At 37.4% G+C, this 10,100-nt stretch overlaps 1 pseudogene; it reads left to right on the top strand.

The window, feature by feature from the left end:
* Positions 1 to 5,884: 5,884 nt before the first annotated feature.
* LOC143691753 (E3 ubiquitin-protein ligase makorin-1 pseudogene) lies at positions 5,885 to 8,942 on the top strand (annotated as a pseudogene).
* The last annotated feature ends 1,158 nt before the right edge of the window (positions 8,943 to 10,100 follow it).

Below are 10,100 nucleotides of genomic sequence, written 5' to 3'. Positions count from 1 at the left end.
AGGTTTTCAAATGCAAAATATTTTCAAATACAATTTAAATTATTTAATAGATAATATCCATAGGAATTCATACAGTTCAATTAGCTATCAAATGGATTGGCATACACTTTTATATAGTATTTGCTTCATTATTTTGTAATGCCTGACATATCTGTAGTGATATCCTTTCATTTCAGATATTGATCATTTGTGTCTTTTTTGCTTTCCTTTTCTGTCTTGCAAGAGGGATATTAAAAAATATCCCTCTTTAACTCTGCTAATATTCCTTACTCTGAAGTCTCTTTTTCTACTCTTACCAGAGTGCAGCCAACATCCCTGTAACTAACGTTTCTGTTCTTTAACTTTTAATCTATTTTTTTAAAATACAAAGTAGTTTTCTGGTAGATATCATGTATTTGGGTTTTATGTTCTTACTCAGTCTGACAATCACCTCCTTTTAAATGAAGTTCATAGACCAATTACATTTAATATAGTTATTAATATGACTGAATTTAAATTAACCGGCTTTTTTTTCTATAACCGCCACCTGTTATTTGTTCTTTTTCTTTTCCTGCCTTATTGTGGATTATTTGAGAATTTCATTAGCATTCCATTTTTCCTCCATTTGTTGACATCAACTGTAGCTTTGGGATTTTAGTTGCTCTAAGGTTTATAATGTATTCTATTAAACTAGTCATATTATACTTTAAATTATACTGTTGCTTACAGTGTGAAAAATTTACAATAGTAAATAATAAATTTCCAACCTACTCATTGTGATAGTATCATATATTTTACTTCTATATATATATTATAAAATCTACAACACAATGTCATTATTTTTACTTTAGACCAACAATTGTATTTTAATACCAGTTTTATTGAGGTATAATATTCATATAGTGAAATTCATCCTTTCCAGGTGTATTAGCTAGGGTTTTCTAGAGAAACAGAATCAGCAGAAAATATCCATAGATATAAAATTTATGAAAGTGTCTCACGTAACTGTGGGAATGTAGAGTCCAAAATCCTTAGAGTAGGCTGTGAAGCTGATGACTCTGATGAAGGGTCTGAATGAATGAACACAGGAGAGGCTTGCCGGCTGAAGCAGGAACACAGACTGTCTCTTCTGAAGTCTCCTTAAAAGATTCCCCAGATTAGATTAAGCATGACTCATTGCAGAAGACGCTCCCCTTGGCTGATTACAAATGCAATCAGCTGTGGATGCAGCCAACATGATCATGATTTAATTCTATGAAATGTCCTCATAGCAGCAGACAGGCCAGCACTTGCCCAACCAGACAAACGGGTACCACCGCCTGGCCAAGCTGACACATGAACATGACCATGATACCAGGTGTGAGATTCTATACACATTTTCAGTCATGTAATCACAAACATAATAAAGATATAGATTCCAGCATGCCCCTTTGTTTCTACTCTACCCAAATACAGGTCCTGATTGCCCCTGATTTTATTTCTGTTCATATAGTTTTGCCTTTCCAGATATAGTGTAAATGGAAGCATACAACATGTTGTTGAGTAGTAATTTATTTTATGCATATGCACAAATTTATTCATTTGTTCTCAGTTTAATGCATAGTTGTATTTTTTCCAATTTTGATGATTATGAATAAAGTATGGGTATTTTGTGCAGATACATGTTTTCATTTCCAAATGCATAGAATCATTTGGGCATTGGTAAATGTGTTTTTAAACTTCATAAGAAACAGCCAGTTGTTCTCCAAAGTAGCCATACCATTCTGCATTTAAACCAGTAATGCATGAGAGTTCCAGTTACTTCATTGTCAGCACTTGGTTTTGTCAAATTCTTTTTTGGTCAGTTTTTAAAAAATTCTAACATTTACATGGGTATGTATTTAAAAAGCTCATTTTGTTTTTAATTTTCATCTTCCTAATAAATAATGTGAAGCTTTTCCTTTGCTAATTTTCATTCGCATTTCTACTTTGTTGAAATACCTTTCCATGTTTTTGTCTATATTATTTGGTTTGTTTGTTTTCTTTTTATAGAGATCTGAGTTCTTTATATATTCTGGATACAAGTCCTTTATGATATACTTTTTGGAGATGTTTTCTCCTTGTCTGATGCTTATCATCACATTTCTAACTGTCTTTTGAAGAGCAGAATTTTTACATTTTGATAAGGTGCAATTTATCATTTTTTTCTTCATGGTTTTTGCAGGGCATCTCACCTAAGAAATCTTTCCAATCCAAGAGCATAAAGATTTCCTCCTATTCATTTCTTTTAGATGTTTTATTGCTTTCAGTTTGACATTTGATCTACAATCCACTTAAAGTTATTAAGATGTCTTATTTACACAAGGTAATATAGATATTCCATATTTTCTTACTCAACTCCCAGCAGGTTTTCCTGATAGAAATTGACCAACTGATTTAAGAATTTATCTAGGAATACTAGAAACAGAAAATAACCAAAATGTTTTTGAAAACGAACAAAGTTGAAGACTTATGCTACCTGATTTCAAGGCTTACTTTAACGCTATACTATTAAAAACTGTTGTACTGGAGTAAGGAGAGACACACAGAGCAATGGAACAGAGTCCAGAAAAAGGTCCTTGTATACATGGTCAATTATATCAATTTATCAATTAGTAAATTTTGACGAAAGTATCAAGGCACTTCAAAGAAAAAAGAGAGTGTTTTCAACAACTTAGTGTTGAACAATTGTCTATCGATATGGAAAAATATGAACCTCAAAACTTCTCATACCATATACAATTATCTTGCAGCTGATCATAGAGCTAAATATAAAAAGCCAAACTTTAAAAAAAAATTTCTTAAAAAATATAGGGGCCATTTTTGTCTACAATGCCAGGATTTTGCAGTTAGGGCACAGAAAGCGGGAGCTATAAATTAGCACTTTATAAAAATAAGACTTCTTTTCCTCAAAAATATCACCAGTGACAAAAAGCAAAGTAAGATACAGACTGTGAGAAAATATTTTAAAACACACATTTGATAAAGGACATTTAGCTTCATATTTAGGAGCCTAATGATTCAATAAAATAAGATAATGCATTGGATAAATGGACAAGATGCTTGAACAGGCACTTCATTAAAGAATATACACAAATGCAAGTAACACACAAAACATTGCTTAACATTATTAGTTAATAAGGGAAATAAAATAACACTTCAGAAATTCTGCTATTAAAAAGATTGACAATAAGGTGGGCCACGGTGGCTCAGCAGACAGAGTTCTTGCCTGCCATGCTGGAGACCCGGGTTCGATTCTTGGTGTCTGCCCATGCAAAAAAAAAAAAAAAGACTGACAATAGCAAGTATGCTGGTTCGAAACTGTTATTTACCCCAGAAAAGCCATGTCCTTTTTCCTAATCCAATCTTGTGGAGGCAGACCTATTGTTTAGGGTGAGACATTTTGATGAGTTTATTTCCATGGAAATGTGACCCACCCAATTGCGGGTGGGACATTTTGACTAGATGGAGTTCTAGTTTGCTAGCTGCCAGAATGAGATATACCAGAAATGGAAAGGCTCTTAAAAAGGGAAATTTAATAAGCTGCAAGTTTACAATTCGAAAACCATGAAAATGTCCAAATTAAAGCAAGTCTAGAAAAATGTCCAAATTAAGGCACCGACAAGAGGTTACCTTCACTCAAGAAAGGACAATGAAGTTCAAGATTTCTCTCTCAACTGGAAAGACACATGGTGACATTGCAAAGTCTGTTAGCCCTCTCTCCAGGCTTCTTGTTTCCTGAAACTCCCCTGGAGGCGTTTTCCTTCTTCATCTCTAAAGGTCTCTGGTTGTGTGGGCTTTCCTCGTGGCTCTTGTCATTCTAAAGCTTTATCCAAAATGCTTCCTCTTTTAAAGGATTCCAGTAAACTAATGAAGACCCGCCTGGAATAAGTGGAGTCACATCTCCCTGTAATTAATAGCCATAATTAAGCAAGATAATATCTTCATGGAGATAATCTAATCAAATCTCCAACCTAATTGCTGAATAGGGATTAAAAAAAAGGTCACCTCCACATGTTGGGGTCAGGTTTAAAGTATGGCTACTCTAGAATGCATAATCTTTTCAAATCAGCACAGGTGGTTTCCAATGGCGATATTATCTCACCCCATTCAAGGTGGGTCTTAATCCACTTACTGGAGTTCTTTTTGTAGGAACCATTTTGGAAAAAAGCACAGAGCCAACACAGACAGAGCTGAAACAGACTGAGACATTTGGAGATGCAGAAAGAAAACATCCCCAGAGAAGTTGTTTGAAACCAGAAGTCAAAGGACCAGCAGACACCAGCCATATATTTTCTCAGCTGACAGAGGGGTTTCAGACACCATTGGCCTTTTTTGAGTCAAGGTATCTTTTTCTAGATGCCTTAGTTTAGATATTTTTATGGCCTTAGAACTTTAAACTTGTAACTTAATAAACCCCCTTTTTAAGCCAACCCATTTCTGGTATATTGCATACTAGGAACATTAGCAAACTAAAACACCAAGTGTGATGAATATTAAGTAACTGGAGCTCTCATACATTAGTAGGAGGACTGCAAAATGGAGAATAACTTGGCAATTCTTATAAACACACACTTATATGACCCACTAAATACCTGTACATGAAAGTTCATAAAGGTTTATTAATCATAGTCAAAATGTGGAAAAAAAACAAATGTCAATATATTGACTCTTGAATAAAAATTCAGCGGCATATCTTAGAATGTTACACTATTCAGCATTATAAAGCAAACTATGGGGTGCGCCGGTGGTTCAGTGGTAGAATGCTTGCCTTTCATGCAGGAGACCCGGGTTTGATTCCAGGATCATGAACCGAGAAAAGAAAAAAAAAAAAAAGCAAACTACTCATACATAAAAGAAAATGTATCAATCTCAAAAGCATGATGTTAAGTGAAAAACTCAAGATACAAATATACATACATATGTACATGTACATATATATAATTTACTTCATTTATGTGAAATTTTAGAAAAGGCAAAACCACAGTTATCAAAATCATATACATGGTTTCTAGGTATAGGCAGGGCATGGGATGAATAGGGAGTAGGAAGTGATAGCAAAGGAGCATAAGGGATCTTTTGAGGTTAATGTCCTATATCTTGATTTTGGTGGTTATTTCATAGCTACTGAGATTTGTCAAAACTCATCAAACTATGTACTTAAAATGAATTAATTTTATTGAGTGTAAATTATTCTTCAATAAATATGATATAAAGGTAATAGGACTAAACATATAAAGAAGTAAAATGAATAAAACGATAGAACAAACAACAGGAATGGGGAAATAGAAATACACTGTTTTAAAGTTCTTAAATTTCACTTGTAGTATATAGTTTAGAAGTAAACTGTTAAATTACAAATACATATTGTAAGCTGGAAAACCACTAAAAGAAACAGTTATAGCTAATAATCCAATAGTAAGAATAAAGAAAAGCACTAAAAAATATTCAATTATTCTAAAAGAAGAGGCAAAAAAATAACAAATTATACAATAGAAAATCAGAAAACAAATGATGGTCACCTTATATCCTGATTACATTATTTGTAAATGATCTAAAATTCCAATTAAAAGGAAGAGACTGTAGACTGAATAAAATTATAAGGTTGAAACATAAATATAAATATGAAATATGCATAAGCCAAAAAGATATATCATGTAAACTTAAACCATATGAAAGCTAGAGGGGTTTGGTTGATATCTAAGAAGTGATAAGTAATAGGAGAAATTATAGCATGTTTAAATGATATAAAAAACAATTGCAACAACAATAAAAAGAAAAGTGATTCTGGGGGCGGAGGGCGGTCAGGCCGGGTCCTGGCAGTTCAAGTTGCCTGAGCGCAAGGAGATGCGGCGCGGAGACTGACGGGGAGCTAGCGGTTGCCTCAGTCCCCTTCCCCTCCCCTGGCCGCGCTCTCCGCGAAGCCGGACCGGAACTATGTGATCCGGGAAGTTCCGGTGCCATTGCTGTGTGGGATAAACAGTAATGGCGGAGGCTGCAGCTCCCGGAACAACAGCCACAACATCAGGAGCGGGAGCGGTAGCGGCAGCGGCGGCGGTGGCAGCGGCCTCCCCCATCCCTATCCCCACAGTCACCTCCCCGTCCCTGGGGGCGGGAGGAGGGGGAGGCGGCAGCGACGGTAGTAGCGGCGGCTGGACTAAACAGGTCACCTGCAGGTATTTTATGCATGGGGTTTGTAAGGAAGGAGATAACTGTCGCTACTCACATGACCTCTCTGACAGTCCATATGGTGTAGTTTGCAAGTATTTTCAGCGAGGGTACTGTATTTACGGAGACCACTGCAGATATGAACATAGCAAGCCATTGAAACAGGATGAAGCAACTGCTGCAGATCTAACTGCAAAGTCATCCCTTGCTGCTTCCTCAAGTCTGTCACCGGTAGTCGGACCTCTTGTTGAAATGAGTGGGGGTGAAGCTGAGTCAAGAAATTCAAACTTTGCAACCATAGGAGCAGGAACAGAAGACTGGGTGAATGCCATTGAGTTTGTTCCTGGGCAACCCTACTGTGGCCGTACTGCCCCTTCCTGCACTGAAGCACCCCTGCAGGGCTCAGTGACCAAGGAAGAATCAGAGAAAGAGCAAACCGCTGTGGAAACAAAGAAGCAGCTTTGCCCCTATGCTGCAGTGGGAGAGTGCCGATATGGGGAGAACTGTGTGTATCTCCATGGAGATTCATGTGATATGTGTGGGCTGCAGGTCCTACATCCAATGGATGCTGCCCAGAGATCCCAACATATAAAATCTTGCATTGAGGCCCATGAGAAGGACATGGAGCTCTCATTTGCTGTCCAGCGCAGTAAAGACATGGTTTGTGGAATCTGCATGGAGGTTGTCTATGAGAAAGCCAACCCCAGTGAGCGCCGCTTTGGAATTCTCTCCAACTGCAACCACACCTACTGTCTCAAGTGTATTCGCAAGTGGAGGAGCGCTAAGCAATTTGAGAGCAAGATCATAAAGTCCTGCCCAGAATGCCGGATCACATCTAACTTTGTCATTCCAAGTGAGTACTGGGTGGAGGAGAAAGAAGAGAAGCAGAAACTCATTCAGAAATACAAGGAGGCAATGAGCAACAAGGCGTGCAGGTATTTTGATGAAGGACGTGGGAGCTGTCCATTTGGAGGGAACTGTTTTTACAAGCATGCGTACTCTGATGGCCGTAGAGAGGAGCCACAGAGACAGAAAGTGGGAACATCAAGCAGATACCGGGCCCAACGAAGGAACCACTTCTGGGAGCTCATTGAGGAAAGAGAGAACAGCAATCCCTTTAACAACGATGAAGAAGAGGTTGTCACCTTTGAGCTGGGCGAGATGTTGCTTATGCTTTTGGCTGCAGGTGGGGACGACGATCTGACAGACTCTGAAGATGAATGGGACTTGTTTCATGATGAGCTGGAAGATTTTTATGACTTGGATCTATAGCAACTTTCAGTGGATTATGAACTGGTCTGCTGAGCCTCAGACAGTGGTTATTACCTGTGGTGGTGTGGCAGTGCCTGTGTTTCTCTCCTAGGCAGGCCTATCAATTCCAGGTGCTGTTGTAATAATTTTTACCCAAGGTCTGTCTTCTCAATCCCTCACCTTTCCCCAAGGAGTGTGTTGTTTTCTCTGTTTAAAAAGTTACAAAAAATAAATCTTAAAGTTAGTTTTTTTTGTAATATGAATTTAACTGTCAGACAGTTAGTGTAGGTTTATTGCGCCATCTGTTTTCAACCAGATTCACACAGTTCTAGGATAGTATTAATGGACTTTCCACACTCATTTTGAGGACCCCAGGTTCAAAAAAAGCATTGGTTGTGCTTTGGGGTCTGAAAATAGGGGTGATGAGTGAAGGGAACTGAACTGGCAAGTAGACTTCGGCTACAGACTTCAGAGGTGGATATTTAAGGTTCCTGGTGAAATCTGCATATTTGTGTTTTTATATCTGTTCCATACCCTGTAATCCCCACCACATGCACTTGTTCTGTGGTTTTGGTCTCTTGTTTAATTGCACATGTGTAATACTACTGGGTAACCAGAACCAGGTGCGAATGTGTTGAGATTTTTACTGTGTTTAGCATGATAGGAAAATTGTGAAAGAACAGATTAAAAGATATAGTGGCATAAAATAAATGCTAAATTGAAAGTTAACTCCAAGGGCTGATAGACTTGGCATGTGTGAGCCTGAGTGTGTGATAAGCTTTTCATCCCTACATAGATGCCGTATTCTTAGCCTTAGTAGGAAACTTGGTTTAGTGATTTCAGCATAGTGTGGAAGATAGATCTTAAAGGACAAAGCAGTATACTGATATTGGTGGTAGTTAATATAGCAGTGCTAGCTTGTTCTGTCTTTATAAATATAGAAATGGGGTTAGCCATAGAGGTTTAAACTTCCTGGTTATCCCATATATTCACACAAGTTGGGTCTTGGATACACAGTTGTATTTAATGTTTTCTAATCTCCTAGCCTTTCCAGTCCAGGCACTTTTTGAAAAATCTTTGTCCTCGTTTGAGGGGTTTGGTCGGGTTTTTGTGTTTGTTTTTGTGGGTATTTTCCTCTTTCCTTCTCTGAGCTTTGCAGGAGACAGATGTGATTCAAAACTATGTTTCTAAGGTGTTCATTGTAGTGGAGTCATTGATTTGCAATAATCAGTTATACTTTTCCACTAATGGGAGAGGGGGTGGTCATCTACTAGACAAGCTGAAGTTAAGTCTTTAGAAGAATTCTTTAATTGGAAATTTTAGCTTTGCATTTTGTTGCTCTATTTCCTGAAAATAGCTTGGAGATACTCCTGATTTATCCATCTACTGCTTTGATTCCTTGGATCCCACTCATTCTTTCACTCTAAGAGAAAACAAGTAATTGTTGCAGAGGTCTCTGTATTTTGCAGCTGCCCTTTTGTAAGAAGCACTTTTCCCAAATAAAACAAAAAAAAAAAAGAAAAGTGATTCTGTTAAAAAGGGGAGAATTGCTGAAACAATGCCCTCTAGTAGGAAAATAGAGTGCACAAGTAGAGGTCATCACTTTAGATAGGAGCTGAGTGCATCCAAGTAAACAAGCATATCACCAGCGTGGTTTTCTTTCTTGCCACTTTGCCCTATCCAATTTTTATGCTACCTATTTCTTTTCCCTTTTTTGCTACTGGATTATCAAAAACACTCAGACCTATGTTGAAATATGGTTGTGATATTAGAAATGTAGTGACATGTTGGATGTGCTATTTCTGCTCTACATATACCCTTGTCCCCATTCCCTCAAAACTTAGGAAAATAAGAAGGCAGCTTTTTCCCAGGCATCTTCTAGGCTCATAGATTTGGGACTGCAGATAGGTTAGCAAGGCATGGTGGATATATATTTGAGGCCCAGGGCATACACACATGCTAGAAGTCAATAGGCCTCTCATGGGATGTTATCTTTAGCTTTTTTTTTTTTTTGCAAAATCTGCCCTCCACCATTGTTCTGGCTATCTCAAAGTCCTACTTGACCAAGAGTCTTCTCTCCAAAAGTTCTTGTTACTTCCTAGGTCTACATCCTAGAACCCTATAATCTAGAAGTAACTTGCAGTACCCAACAAATCCTTTCACCACCCCTTAGTCTGGGAGCAAGATGATTGTAACAAAAGCAAATTAGTATAATTGACCAGTCAGTTGTAAAAACTACCAGATTTCTCTTTTGAGGCCCAGATTCATGTATCTAACAATGTATTTGAAATTTCTGGTGTCTCATAGGCTTGCAAACATATTTCCAACAGTAAACCTTTTCTTACCTCCAAAAGCTGTTCCTTTCAGTCTTCTCAATGTCTAGTAAGGTATTATCTCTTTCCACCCAATTGTTCAGGATGGAATCCTAGGTCATCTTGATGACATTCAGTGACATCAATATTCCATCACTTGATGCTATTTACATAGGAGATGTTTTGCCAATGATATTTTCTTTATATTCAAATTCTTTAAGCCTGGTACTTGACTCACAGTAGATAATATTTTCTATTTAAATGGATGACATTTTTAATATCATTTATTAGTGAACCTTCCTTTATCATTTTTTATTATGCATTTTTCATCGCAGGATGAAAATTTTCCTGCATCTCTAATATATTTATATT

This window comes from Tamandua tetradactyla, chromosome 7, assembly GCF_023851605.1.
Source record: "Tamandua tetradactyla isolate mTamTet1 chromosome 7, mTamTet1.pri, whole genome shotgun sequence".
Taxonomy (NCBI): Eukaryota; Metazoa; Chordata; class Mammalia; order Pilosa; family Myrmecophagidae; genus Tamandua; species Tamandua tetradactyla.
The sequence above is the reverse complement of the archived record's forward strand: the minus strand, read 5'-3'. Positions and strand labels throughout refer to the sequence as shown.